Source organism: Cryptotermes secundus, unplaced genomic scaffold, assembly GCF_002891405.2.
Source record: "Cryptotermes secundus unplaced genomic scaffold, Csec_1.0 scaffold181, whole genome shotgun sequence".
Classification (NCBI taxonomy): domain Eukaryota; kingdom Metazoa; phylum Arthropoda; class Insecta; order Blattodea; family Kalotermitidae; genus Cryptotermes; species Cryptotermes secundus.
The window spans coordinates 961,619-977,533 of NW_019723906.1; the positions used below are offsets into that span (position 1 = coordinate 961,619).

General features: G+C 40.2%; 1 protein-coding gene across 2 annotated transcripts in view; it reads left to right on the forward strand.

Annotated features, from left to right (window-relative positions):
- The first annotated feature begins 733 nt into the window (after nucleotides 1-733).
- LOC111862047 (open rectifier potassium channel protein 1) overlaps nucleotides 734-15,915 on the forward strand; it is a 35,780-nt gene continuing 20,598 nt past the window's right edge. Inside the window, exon 1 of one of the 2 annotated variants that reach the window (XM_023847113.2) lies at nucleotides 734-1,486. The gene's annotated coding sequence lies outside the window, so the exon portion shown is untranslated. The other variant, XM_023847114.2, reaches the window with a different exon arrangement.

A 15,915-nucleotide genomic window follows, 5' to 3' on the forward strand; every position in this document is an offset into this window, starting at 1 on the left:
CTGATATTCATTAAATAAAGCTATCCCTGTAACAGGCGCGGAGGCACATAGGGTTGTGAGACGTTGAGGGTCCCACGTTATTTAGATAATCGGCTCACAGATGGCGGTAAGGTTGTCAGTCTTATGCGCCGGTCGCCCTTTAGCCCCCCCCCCCGGAAGATTCCTGGTATTTATTTCTGTTAGAGGCTGAGTCGACCGCAGGACCATAATGCGGCTGGAAGGATCAGGTCAGTCGAAAAAAATCCACCTCATCGGGACTCGAACCCGGGCCTTCCGAGTTGTTGCATAGTGTCTCAACCAACTACGCTACCGCGTGCTCCCGATATTCATTAAGTACTGACGTATTAAGAGAGTAACGCAGAAGAGCAAAATCCTTCCTGAGAAGTTCATTTTTCGCACAACTTTTCAAGAAATTCCGTTATTTTCAGTATAAAACGAAATATTTTATATGATATATAATATTTTCTTAGAGCCTTATATGTTATATCCGCTTTCTGGCCCATTTTCTGGTCAACCACACACAACACGTACAGGTGGAAGTGCCAGAAGAAATATGCAATATCTTCTCTGCGTTGTCATTGACAAACCTCTTGCCAGTACTTGTATTTAGCACGACATTGCTTCTTAGTCTCTCTTACAAACGAGGTAACTCCTGCGAATTATGCAACCTGCAGGACACTGATAGGGGGACGGCCGTTTCGCCTTCTCCACTCAGTAGTTCGTCTGAGAGCAATCAGCAGCTGTGTGTGCCGGCCGGCGGGCGTGAGGACGCGTGAGCATTGCAGAATGTGACAGCAAGGATGCAGACGACCCTCCAGGACTTCTGAAACAACCGCATTGAATGTGACAACAAAAATTGCAACTGTGGAATTATATCAAAGAAATGAAATCATTGATGCGTAATATACAAATTTCTGTGTGTTGAGTATTTTGCGGAAACTGCGAACTTGCAATGCAAAAGTGAAACTAAATTAATCGTACACGGCCTGTAGAATATTATATTAAATACTTTACAATATCAGTTCAGAAAGCAACAATGGCATAACCACAACGATTCATAAAGTAGAAGCACACGATGAATTACTTACAGACGTTTTGAAAGTATTTAAATGTGTATGGAACATTTGGCGAGGAATCTTAAGGCTGTTTTGTGTGTGGATTTGTAGACATGCGAACAAAATTCGAATATTCAATAAGAGCGATCACATTGTTATATTGCATTCAAAACTGTGGAGTGATTTTTAACTCAGAATAGAATATTAATTTAAAATAGTTTTCAACAAACCACGTGGACTATTTGGCGAAGAAATAGAAGAATTTCAGTAAAATTATAGTGATAGAGATTCAGTTCCTGCGAGAAGTCTTTGAAAACATAGAAAATGTGATGAAATAATTATAATCTTACTGAGATGAACTGTTAATCCGTACGTGTTCCTTCAGTTTAGCACACGCAGAGTACAGAAACTTCCACGTCCCACAAGCGAAGGTAAATATTTCTCTCTTTGAAAGATTTAAACCCGTGAATTGATCTTCAAAATGACCATGACGTTTGCACCCACTGACCTCTTTCAAATTACGACTGGAATCAGTAGAGGCTAACGCAGTCTCTGATGTGGTTGACTTGTTTTCTGTTGTTTTTGCATGCGAAATTTTTATCCATATCAGTAAGTTCCATCACTCGGCATTTAGGGAACCGTGTGTAAGAAAAGACACTTTGCAAACCTGGAGTGAACTTTGTGGACGAAAACGGAAATGTAAAATATTTTGTTATAAAATATATCAAAAACAGTCCTTGGCCAAGCAACAACGTGGCAGTGGCGCTCGGCCAAAGTGCACGTGCTGCATAATCGCACTATGCATAAAACGTGATGTCCTAACCGGACTTGACTTACACCACGCCTTTGGTATGTATATATTTTGGAAATATTTTCAAAAGATTTTGATACATGTCTCTCTCCTATTTTCCCACAAGCATTATCTACTAGCGCTTTGTTGCAGGCCTGTATTCAATTTCTCTGAAATCTATGAAGAAGCTCGTTTAGAAATTCTTGCGTTTTACAGAAACTTAAGTTTCGTTATCGTGTTTACAAGAGCCTCTGTCCTGAGCCGGATGAATGGAATCAGCACTTCCACACACGATTCATTTATGATATTTTTCAATATTATCCTGATATACATGGCTACGTCTCAGAATATTATTATTGTTAGGCTCTACAGCCCTTTGTTGGGCCTTGGCCGTTTTCCATTCTTTTAATCCCATAGACAGTAGGTAAGACTCCTTGGACGAGGATCAGCATGTCGCAAGGCCTCAACATACCCACAGAATGATACAAACACAGAATAAACACACACAGAAAACCATGCATTGAAGGGTATTCGAATCCACGATCCCAGTGTTTGAGCGGAAGAAGACAGTTCGTCCTTAGACCCCGTGGCTATTGTGATCGGCTTTCCAAGTTGTTTGTTTCCTTCAAAATTTTCCGGCTAAAATTTTATATACATTTTGTCATCTCTCAATTACATGCTGTATATTTATTTCAATTTGAGTGCAATTTCTCATCACGTAATGACCTCATATTGGTGTATTTGGATCAAAATATTCTCCCTTTTAATAATACCAGTTCTAGTACTTTCCTTCAGGCTGAGAAAACAAATGTCGTAATTGAAGAAAGCAGTCTTCTGGGATTTGGCACCGTGTATATGTGGTGTTAACCGACGTTTCGGAGGAACGTATCGCCTCCATNGTCGTAATTGACGAGAATGAAGGCTGCAGGGGAATAAACTAATTGCATTGAAGCCAGTGATACCAGAAAATACGGCCACAGAGCATATTGCTATTTATTACTGCTTTTCAAGAATTCCTGCACAGTGACATAATTTTTCCACTGATTTCTATATGTTAGGCGCTAAAGAGGAAAGGCAGTAAAGTGGATTCCGATATGGATTCGTTATTACTTGGTTTATCTTATTAGAGATTCCACTGAAAGTAGTAAACAGTTTGTGTCAAGAAACTAAAGTGCCTAGACAGGCTGTAAATATTCAGGATGAAGTGTGAATTGGAGAGTAAGACGTCGTTGAAAAGGAAAGATAGCTTTACAGCGTCAAACTTTCGGGCATTATCGCAAAGTCGTGCACAGCCATGTCCAAGTCTCTTTACTCAGAAAAGGAAACAACCTTATATGCCTACCCTTGATGGCATGTTAGTGACGACAGCAGTTGTGTCAGAAAGATGTTCACCCAATCTGATGCCTAAAAATTAAGTTTCCAAAAGCAAACGACTATAAGTTCTTTATATTGTCACGTGTTAGAATGTGACTATCGACGGGGGATTGGATTGGAGAATGGATTTATTGACCAATTCAACACACGACTCGTGAATACACTTAATTATAGCGCCATATCTGATTTCCACACTTTACAGATCACTAGAGCGCATAGTCTAGTGTTCTAAGTCTGTTACCAGATGTTTCCTGGTAACGGATTCTAACAAGGGCTATTCCTCTGTTTCCGGCTCAAGTCATCTCTGATTCGTGGCTCCTTCCAACTGACTATTGCTCAAAATCAGTTACTTTACCACTGGCGGTTTACCGCCAATCAGTTGGTCTTGGCGCAAAGCCCTTTGAGACTCACGACCAGGGATGTTTTTTCCAACTGAACCCTTGCTGTCGTAGTCCGTATGTATTATCATCTCTGATGGGTTTCTGTTATAAATAGGATTGGCCTTTCGTCAAATGTACGTATCTCACATACTAAAAATTCTTCCTTTTGCACTATATACAAGTCCTCTGCCTGTACAAGCTTTGCTAAGCAGATCATAATTATCTTACCTATCTTATGCTACAACGGCAGCTTAGTCACTTGAACGGTCATAAGCTTGACCACCGCCAAGTTTAAGCCTTTTATATCTTCTATGTCTGGCTTCGCCTTGTCCTATGCTGCGAAAGTGTTCATTCTCTTGATTTTGCATGACTTCTACTTGTTGCCTGTACAATTTTGTTATTATAATCGTATACATACGGACGATTGAAAGCCTTATGTAAATCGCGGACCGGTGTTCACATTGGTGCGGAGAACCTTGTTTTGCAGGCGCTGCAGTTTGAAGTGGTAGGTGTCTGCCACCTAATTCTCAGGCGGGGTAAGCATAAGTCATTACTGTTCTGATTAGTGCCTTATGTAGGGTTAGTTTAATGTTGGCTCTTAAACGTTCACGTTTGAACTCAATATTCTTGTTTCAATGTCCTTCTTATAACCAATTTGCACGAACCTAGTAGAAAACAGTTTATCTGTTGCTGTACAATTATTGCGTTCATGTTTGTTGCGGTTCCCACATGATCGCTACTCAGCCAGTCCATTGGTGCTCTGGTGGCTGCCTAGTGACGGCTGTTTGTCTCGTTTGTTTCACTGTCGTTGCCTAGCAATGATCCTGCATGCTACAATATGTAGTGCCTGCATTATAATGGGTATGAAACATGGTCTGTCACTATAAGCCAAGCATAGAGACTATATATGAAGTTTGAGTGGCACCTTCTGTCATCTGACATCATACAGTCTTGTAGGTGAATGTAAATATTTCGGAAGAATATGTTGCTTGTGTCTTCTAGGCCGAAATTCTAATCCTAAACCTAGGGGCACCATGTTATTCTGAAAGGTTGTATCAACCTATAGTACTATACGGCACCACAAGCAAGAGACCATCATCCGTACACTCACTGTCTTAAAAATCTCAAATCTTAAATGCCTCTAACTCAGTGTTCCGCAACCTTTTTCTACTCACGGCACACCATGAAGTATCCATGACTGAACGCGGCACACAAAAATGTTATTCCCCTCAAAAACGCATGATATCAGACAATTAATATAAATACGTAACGTGATCAACATATTACTATAATATTACTATTAAACAGAAATCGACTCTTGCATTTATTAACAATTAATGAATTTTAATTCACTGTAGAGTGTAGAAAATGCACTTCTATTACTATTAAAGTAAATACAGTAATTCTACTCATGCCTTCAATGTGATACTTGCGCCTGCGTAGCTGTACACAGACGATTGATCCGTGGTGGAATCGTTGACAACGCAAGTCTCATTTCTTCATCGATGGATTTGAGCCGCTCCCTCTATGATGTCTTAATTTCAGTTAACGCCGAGAAGCCCAGTTCACACAAATATGCAGTTGAAAATGGCAATAACACATTAACTGCCATCTCGAAGATAGCCGGGTATGCACTCCTTATTGCAAACCAAAACGTATCCAAAGGCACTTCAAGAAGTTTTAGTTTCAATGTTCTGTCTGCTTTTAAATCTTCGAGTTCCTCTTGTATATTAATCGGAAGATGTTCTGAATTCGCAACAAATGGATCACGAACCCAGTCGAAATCTTGTACACTCTCTCCAAAATACTTATTGAATTTCTGCTGAAGCATATCTAAATGTTCTTTAATTGTGTCCATCACCACTTTATTGCCGTCACCAAGTGTCCATACAGTCGGGAACATCTCAAATGACCCATCTGTAATTCTCTGTATCCACAAATTCATCTTATTTACAAATCCTTGTATCGTATCCATATTAGTTAGAATATTTTCGTTCCTACCTTGCATCTTTCTGTTCAGCTCATTCAAGTGTACGAAAATATCGGAAAGATATGCCAACTTACATACCCATTCATCATCTGCAAATAAATCCGCGTACTCATGCCCCTCAACAGTCCAAAATGCACGTACCTCCTCATTAAGTTCAAATATTCGCGACCTCTGTATGTAGTAGGAGTGTAGTGTGTTCTGATTCCATTTCCTGACACAAAACGGAAAAACGCCGCGAATTTAGGGGCCGCGATTTGATGAGGTTCACGACTTTTACTACTTCGTCCAGCACAACTTTCAGAGACGATGGCAAAGTCTTAGCAACAATGGCTTCGCGGTGAATGAGGCAATGATCGCATCGTATCTTAGGATTTACTTTGCGTACTTCAGCTACAAATCCTTTAACACGGCCTGTCATAGAAGTGGCTCCGTCTGTTAGGATTTACTTTGCGTACTTCAGCTACAAACCCTTTAACACGGCCTGTCATAGAAGCGGCTCCGTCTGTACAAACACTAACGCAATCCTTCCATTTTAATTCATTATGTAACACATATTCATTAGTGACAAGAAATACTTTTTCGCCGGTGGCTCGTTCGGGATCTTCTTTGCAAAAAAGGAAATTTGTTGCAATTATATCTCCATGGATGTATCGAATGTAAGCAAGAAGTTTTGCGTGGCGTCTAATATCGATGAACTCGTTGATCTGAAGCGAGAACTTCTGACTGCTGTTGATTTTCTCCTTAATAATGGCTTCAATTTCACTGGACATATCAACAACTCGGCGACTGGTTGTTTCAGCAGAGAGAGGAATTGTTGAAATTTCACTAGCAGCTTCTGAACCCAGGACTATTTTCACCATCTCTTTACAAACAGGCATTAACATTTCAGCTATTGTGTGTGGTTTTTGGCCTTTACGATAATTTCGGCTACCTTATAACTTGCTTCTTGTACTTTTTTCTGAAACACGTACTGTCGCAGTCACTAACGTTCTTTGCTTTTGTTTTGTTCCAACAAGCTACGAAAATAATTGACACGTTTGCTTGATAGAGAAGAATGTTTTGTTGACAAATGTCGTTTCAATTTACTGTTAACCATAGCAGCATTACTGAGTTTTTCACCACAAACGATACATTCGGGGATTGAACACGTTTTATCACCACACACAAAAAACCCGTGAGATAAGTAATTATCACTATACTGCCCGTGTACTAATTTTTGTTTCTTTTTTTCGGGCTCAATGCTTTCACTACTTGCACACGTGGACTGAACACTCCGTATAAGAAATTTATCCATCTTGAAAAATTAGAGTAGTCTAATAGTAATAGAAAATAGCAAGACTAACTAGCAACCACAATTTTCGAATTACTTCAGAGCACAGCTGTGATAGAACTGAAACAATTGTAAGACGCGGGACCTCTACTCTTCAGACGGAAGAAGTGACACATATACCGACTTATTTTTGAAATATTTATAATTTTAAATGATGTCCAAGAATCGGTGGGTGCATCGTTACAGGAAGAAAGTCATAAAGTTGAAGGAGCTCTAACTTCTAACAAACAGGGGCAAATACCAAGACAACGTTTTAAAAGACAGGGAAACCCTTGCTAATCCTTGCACTTTTAGGGAAAAGCACGTACACAGAACATGCGGCAAGTATATCAAAGAAGCCGCGTAGATGCGAGAAAATTATAAATAAATCAATAATGAAAACTATGATATAACAACTGTGAGTAAATAATTTTCGTTTAATTTCTTAGAATACAACATTACTGTACATAAAATATGCGGCATGTAATAAAGAATAAACAAGCATCATCTTATTTAATTAGTGCAGTGGCTGAGAATAAAATACAAGCATATGAAACACTGTAACTGGGATAAAATAAAACGAATAAAATTCGACAATTAATTTCTTATAATAGGTAAAATTTCACGTCACACCTTTCACCTTGTGACGGCACACCGGTTGTGGAACACTGCTCTAACTGAACAGACTGAGTGTTTCTGACAGTAGGGCGCTAAGGAGGGTGCCGGGACAGAAGATGGAGCAATAACAGAAATCTACAGAAAATTAAATAATTAAGCGAGTCATAATTTGTACGCCTCAGAAAATATTATTGGCATGACCATCAAGGAGTAAAGTAAAGCTATCCCTGTAACAGGCCGTGGAGGCCCATAGGGTTGAGAGTTGTTGAGGTTCCCACATTTCCTAGACAATCGGCTCATAGATGGCGACAAGGTTGTCAGCCCTACGCGCCGGCCGCCCTTTACCCCCAAGAATATTCCAAGAATATCCCTGGTATTCATTTCTCTTAGAGGCTGAGTCGACCCCAGGGCCATAGTGCGGCTGGTAGGATTACGTCAATTGAAAATAATCCAATGACCTCATCGGGACTTGAACCCGCAACCATCCGGCTTGTAGCATTCATTTGAGAAATAAGAAATTCATACAAACTTTAGTTGGAATATTGGAAAGAAGGGACTTCGGAAATTCTGAGTTAGTAGGGGGTTAACACTAAAATGGATCTTACAGAAATAGGATATGAGGGTGTAGACTGGATTCATCTGACTCAAAACACGGATCTCTGGCGAATTCTTGTGAACACGGTATTGAGCATTGGAGTTCCACACAGGCAGAGAGTTTCAAAATTTTCTGAGTGACATCCTGTCAAGACGGAGTCTGACACATGAAGGTAATTGTCTGCTTTTCTCCGAGGAATCCCCATGCCACTAAGATGTCATAACCATAGCAGGAAACACAGATATATTACTGACTGATCGTTGAATCTGTTTGTAGATCCGAAGCACGTTTCTCGCCGAGTTATCGAGAAAGCAAATAAATTATTGACATGCTGACTAGATTCTGAAGTGTCCCTGTCTAAGCACAATTCCGATCTTGACGCGTTTGTGCCTCAAATACGTGTATTAGAGCAGAAATCGTTTTGCAGGCAGGTAACAGCCGGAGTGTGACAGTTGGCCACGTTAAGTTCGCTCACCATTTTGTTTAGAAATAGGTCCACGATAAGTAAAAAATTTAATTAGCAAGTCAACAACCTTCAACCAAGTCATCGAGCAAGCTGGGTCAAGTGGTGACTTTTCTGAACTGTGTTCGGGAGTTACACGTTTCGTATCTCAGCCAGGACATCGAGTATCTTCAATTAGACTTGTTGTTTTACTCATTCACTCCAGACAAATTTCGGGATAATGCCATTAATCAGGTCACGAGTGATTTTTCTATTCATTGCACACATAACTTACTACTCATCCTAACATCGGACACTATATAGTATACGCTACTAACAAAGTCGTTACATAAACAAGGACGGCAAACAGAACACCTAAGTTAGTGAACCGACACACACTTTCCTCGTGTGACAAGGATTGATGAGCACAAAACACTTCTTCTGTGTTCAGGGAGGTTTATAAAATCTTCACATAACGATGCGGTATAAATCGTGTTCTTTACGTACCATAGGCAGCCGTCAAATTGTAATGACACCGAGGTTTTGTTCTGGGGAAGGGCAGACAAAAATGGGGCAACAGATAATCATTACCATCCCTCAACCCTCTCGCCACTTGAGATCACGGGTTTAAAAACAAGGTATAAAAAGGTAAAGTTGTCCCTGTGCTTAACCAATTAATCACTACGCCATGAAGGCGTATGGGGAGTGGATGTATAGATCCACATTTTCTTGACTTCGGCACTAAGTGGAGGTGAGTGGTCAGCTTCACACTCCGGCTTCTTTAACCCCGGGGAAAGATACCCCAATTTAAATTGGAAAGGAGCCTTGGTGGGCCCCAGAACCCCTCTGGACGACATGGAGAAAAAGAAAATTCTTGCCCGTACAGGGACTCGAAGTCTGACCCCTCGGTCGTGCAGCCCTTAGTCGCTATACCGATTGAGCTACCCCGGCTCCCTTAAAAACAGGGAATAATAAAATTTGTGCTACTGTAAAAGTAAAGCCGAATGGGAGTGTAATTGAAAAATACAGATGATACAGGAGAAACATTTCCGTGACAAACACAGTGGGCTCTTACATTAATCAGGATAATTAATCAAATGATACATATCAAGTAAACAAGAACACGGCAATCTTCCCGCAATACAGGAATAGACAACATACAAATACATAACATACAAACCAGAGGGTTAACTAAATTCAAAACAGACGGCGAAAGAACAAATTTTAGAAACACAGGCTGGACCTGAATTTAGGAAGCAGACACTCAACTCCCGACCCCACTCGCCATAGTCTCAGTCCGGCGGTCTCGCGGCCAGGGGAATGATCTGCCCGAAATGTAAATCCCAAATGAATGCCTGAGGAGTGCAAAGCTGTTCCTCGGAGGAGAGAAAGGAACAAGAACGGATAGGAAAATAGCAGGCAGGAAGGAAGAAACAGAAGAGGGTGCAAGGGGAGTCGGTTACAGGCTGTGTCGGATTAAATTAAATTAAATTTAACAGAAGACATTAGCTTCCTTGTCCAGTATTAACACCTGATGATGACCACTTTGGTCGAAACATGTAGTGATAAATTGTAAAGTTAATAAAAATGTAAAGTAAAGCTATCCCTGTAAGAGGCCGTGAAGGCCCATAGAGTTGTGAGAAGTTGAGGGTCCCACACTATCTAGACAATCTGCTCAAAGATGGCTGTAAATTTGTCAGTCTTTCGCGCCGGCCGCGCTTTACTCCCCAGGAAAATTATTTAATTAATTTTTGGTACTCATTTCTGTTAGAGGATGAGTCGATCCAGGGCCATAGTGCGGCTGGAAGGATTAGGTCAATTGAAAAAAATCCAATGAACTCATCGGGATTTGAACCCGTGACCTTCCGGCTTGTATCATAGTGCCTTAACCAACTACGCTACCTTAATAAATTTTATAGAACATAGTGTTGCACGTGAGACTGTAAAAAACTAATTGACACCGAGCGAAAAGTGCTGCAATGTAATATTATCTTTTGTTATTTAACTACGTTATTCGATTGATAAATTTAAGTAGGGTCAAATACATTGAACGTAATTTGGAAAGGAATATTTGTGGTCTTATTTATAGTTTAATTCTGATATTTTCCCATTGGGTTAGGAAAAAAAAATCCCATGGAATGAGATTTGAATTCAGGAAGTCCAGAGTAAGAAGCGAGAGTTCTGTTCACTCGAGCATGACGTTTGCTGCTTGTTGATGAAGGCTTAAGTACCTTCTTATGGTTCAATTAGCACATCACGGGACCTGTAAGATGTGTTAGTCACAAAATGGACTTTGTCATTTACTTTCAAGAGTTGTAAAGTGGGGAGATGTGTCTGTCCGTCCTCCAGCAAGTTTCGATGACGTTTGGTTAACAGCCGTCTACTCTAAAATGTGTGTGCCTTCAACTTTCGTAAATAGGCTGCGAAAAATATTAAAGGTTTTCTGAAATTCTAGCAAACATTACAGTTGCTACTTCAAATGTGTTGGGGTTTGGGTAGCTCATGTATAGACAGTACGGAGTCAGAGTCGCGTTACGACTGACGGTCAGTCAGCCAGTCCGTCTTGGTTTCAAGCCCCATATGGAGCTCATTACAAGATTTTAATTACTGTTGAACGGCTACGGATTTGACGATATGGGGCGCGTTCTCTGATGAGAGGACGGATCTCTAATTCTTCAGAGTCAGCAGAATAAGTGATTTACATGTATTGAAGTCTGTCAATTGTCAGTATGTACATAGTACTTAATTTTTATATGTATGATATATAACAGAACACATTATGTACGTACATACAATATTTATATGACCTCTTTCAGTCCAGTCAGAGAACAGCAGATCATGTCCTATCTTACGTAGCTTACGCTACAACGGCAGCCTAGTCACTTGTACGTCCGTATGCTTGACCGCCGCCAAGTTTGAGCCCTGTACATTAATATAGATCATACAGTGGGCGGTTAGTTGGAGACGAAGCCGGAACGGGATGCTATCCAATAAGGAGCGACAACATGATTAATAAAAATAGGGATTAACTCCTTGTTCAGCACAGGAGGCGGTGGAAGAATTCTTCAGTAGCCACATGGTGAGAAGAAGAGTCCATAGAGAAGGGTTTAGCGCCCACGTAGTAATAAAAGAAACGCTGAAAAGGTTTTTACCGCAATTATTAAGTTTTTGCAAAGTATCCGTCGTCCTGTTTTCTATTTCATAACAACGATTCGGAGACTGGACTCTGTCTCCGTCCTCAGGTAAAAGTCTACTCATTTGGGCCCAATCGATAGAGCTGATCGCTGTCTTCGGACCAGTATAGGAGAAAAGGAAGTTCTTTTATTGTTAGTGGGGTGGGACTAAATGCCTTGTACTGCGGCCACTTCTGGCCTATTGTACCAGCCCCAGATGATAGGTGAGGGTGATTGTGGAGCAGTTGGTGGAATGAAGATTGGCAGGGGAAATCGAAGTACTCTAAGATAACCTACCCCACCGCCACTTTGTCCACCACAAATCCCACTTGACCAGACCTGGGATCAAACCCGGGCCGCCGCGGTGAGAAGCCAGCGACTAGCCGCTTGAGCTATGGAGCGGCCCTGAAAAGGAGATAAGTAGGTTCTTTCCTTGTGTCCAGGTGGATATGAAGGGACATGAGGAAACAAATTCATGGCGATCGACATACAAATTTATACGGGTTAAGTTAATCGTGAAGATGGATACCGACTAAGTAAAATCATGGCGCAGGCGCTTAGTACCTGACTTTCAATAGCGACGGCCCGGATTCAACTCCAGTTCAGGTCATGTGATACTTCTGGTGAACAAAGTTGCACTGAGGCAGGTTTTACTCTGCTATTTATCATTCGAACGATCCACTCCACAGCTGTCATCTGGAGCTGGCATAATGGCCCTACTAGTGGCAGGCATAAGAAGCCGACTCAGTCCGTAAACCCTGGCCTCGTACATTTTCCTTCTAACGTACTATTCAACGGCTTTCACCCAGAAAACGCCCAACGTGACGTGCAGAGCTATATGCCGAGTATCGAACGTGACACCTGCAGAACAGAAGTCAGAATCTTTACCGCTTGAGAAAACTTGCTCGGTAGTGCCCATAGAATAGACGAACATTAAGTGAAGTCAGCAATTATTTATCTTGTACAATTTCTTTATTACAACCGTCACAACACAACTACATTAAGGTCAGTGCCTAGATTCGGCTCTGCTACATGTTTCGGCTACCAAAAGCCATCATCAGGCAAATTCATACACCACCGAACTGCAGTACTAAAAAATTGGATACAATAATATTAATTGTATTAAAATATTTGGCGTAAAAAAATATATATTATTATGTATATATGTTAGCCATGTATTTGCCTGATGATGGCTTTTAATAGCCGAAAAATGTAGCAGAGCCAAACTAGGCACTGACTTTAATGTAGTTATGTTGTGACGGTTTTAATAAGAAATTGTATGTTATAACACAACAAGATGCATGAAATGGAAATTATTTATCTTAATATACGCGACACGAAAACAATCCATGTATTAATGATTGTAGGATAAAGGAAGAACTAGGCCTTAAACTTCAGGCGCTGTGGCTGTAGTCACACCTCGAGAAATATAGGATTTAAACTACTCACAGAGCAGCTTAAGAAGAGTTTCATCAACTGGGATATAAAACCGCTTAGTCCGTTGAAAGCTAAATTTTATTGCTGCGTTATTCATGATAGTTTCTTGCTTGGCTTACTCTTCGACTTCGAAGATGGAGACGATATTTTCATCCGAAACGTCAGTTGACTTTTAAGGACTATACGACATTATATCCTAGTAAGTAAAAATCTTAATTTCTGTAAATATTTACTTTTACAAACGTGACGTCAGGATTGTGATTGAAGGGGAAATTACCTCTACAGAATTTATTTTAAGTTGTTTACAGTCCACCATGCAACAATATCAGGACTTAATATTCCATCCTTTTAAAATTCGTAACTGCACCACATGTTTCGGCCGACTCGGCCATGATCAGGTGCGTTGAAATTAGGGCGAACTGCTGTGCTTTCGGCGCTTCTGCGATCCGATGTTTTGTATTTACATTATTTTTAAATTAAATCCTTCTACACAACGTGTATTGCTGTAACGAATTGAAAAAGGATTGAATTTAAAATCGTGATAGTTTGGACCGCTTCTGTGGTCTAGTGGTTAGCGTTTCTGGCTACAGATCCAGGGATCAGGGTTCCACTCCCAGCGTTACCAGATTTTTTCTGAGAAGTAGTGGGTCTGGAACGGGGTCCTCGTGATGATAATTGAGGAAATAGCGGCTTCGGTCTAGAAAATCGAAATTAACGGCCGTGCGCTGAACACGCGACACTCTCTATCCGCAAAAGTTGGCATTAACTTTGCCGACAAGCGGCGGTCGCTCTGTCGGTATAGTTCGCTTGCGGACTAAAACCACGCAGTTCGTTATGTTTTGTTTGATACTGTTGCATGGTGGACGACAGATAACTTAAATCAAAGTCTAATACCACCTGCAACAGGATGTCAAGATAGAACACTATGACTTCTATAGACTTTGAACAAATTGGTTTCCTTGAAGAGATGTACCGATTTTGGAAGAACGAATAGTATATAAATTTTAAGTTACATTTAGAACGAGGACTCTGCGTATGCGTTTAAGGATGTCATGAAGTGCGCTGTATTCAAGTACAAATGTTTCAGTCTGCAGGCTGCACAAGTGTTTCCAAACTACAATACAAAAGCTGGCAGTAGCTTGCGAGGTCTTGCATTGTGTAACACACATTTGTAAATACTTCTGTATTGAGTTTCGCAAAATGTAGTTGCCTTTTTACAGAATTTATCTACGAGTTCTCGTATATTTCATAATGAATGGACGTTTCGATAAGCTTGAATATTTTATGATAAACTCCAATAAGATTTTACGTAGTATCAAATTAAGACCCGGACAGATCTTCACAGCAGTGAGGTTAACGAAATCAGTATAGCTACTGGCTACGAGCTGGAAGGCCGAGTAGTTGGATATCGAGTCCCGGTAAGGTCAAGAATTTTTTGTTCCCCACGTCGTCCAGACCTGTTCTGGGGAATACCCAGCCTCTTATTCAATGGGCACCGCGGGGCTTTTTCCCGGGTTCAAAGCGACTCAGGCGTGAAGCTGACCACTCACCTCTAAATAGTACCGAGGTCAAGAATATGTGGACCTATACAATCACTCCTCCACAGATTGTCATGAGGTAGTGCTTAATTAGTTAAGCTCAGAGACAATTTTACCATTTACTTTTTTTACAGATCTTCACAAAAATCTTTTGTACGATAATCTGGAACACACAATTTATGTCCAGTACAGTTTCTCTATAATCTTAAATTTTATGAGAATTATGAGTACATTTCCGAACTAACATATTCTGCAGTAACCTATGGTCTCCTAGGCATAGTCGAAATTAAGAAAAAGCGAAAGGCTCTTTATTAATTTCAGACTGAATTGAAACCAGATATATTTGTTCGTTGTAAAGTAAAGATCTTCTGACAGGACTTTATATTAATTAATATATTTGATACACTTATTGAGTTATTACATATATTAACCGTTCAATTTATATATTTGTTATCGTAAAAGCCAGAATTTTGGTAAAACCTAGGATTGATGCCCGAACCTTGGCTTTACCAAACAATGTTGGTGAAAGCTTGGAAACGAGAAGGGAAGCCAAGAAAAGTGTTTTTACTATCTAAAAAGAGTACAAAATGAACAAAGCACAAAAAATATATAGGCAAAATATAGAGACGGTTATAAATTTAGCAACTGACCCTTGCAATCGATTCTTTTCAGATGCGAATACTTCCTTTTTCAGGCTTTTAGCAACACTGTTTGGTAAAACTTACGTTCGTCGCGTGAATCCTGGGTTCAAATAATATTCGGACTTTTCGGTAACATATGCAGTGCTTAGATATTCTGTGAAATAACATAATTGCATTCTAATGGTGACGTACATATTGTAAGATTTGAGGCTTTCACGGCGGTGACTATGAAGAAAGCAGTCTTCTGGGATTTGGCACCGTGTATAAGTGGTGTTAACCGANTATCTCGTATAAGGGAAAATTATTTGATTCTTAATTATATCATATATAATTCCTTCCGCAGAACCCGTCTGTTAAGTGTACTGTGTATACTTTTGCAGTCTTGTTTATCATTTAAAATCATAAATAAATGTAATGTGCAACTGTAGAGAAGTTTGATAGATCCACGGGAATGTTCATTTCTTGGAAGTTCCAACACATACTTTTCTTATGCTTAGACATCTGACTTTCTGACGTAAAGGAAACCATGATTGCCTCACCTTGATTTAATTTTAAATTTTACTTCCATATTAA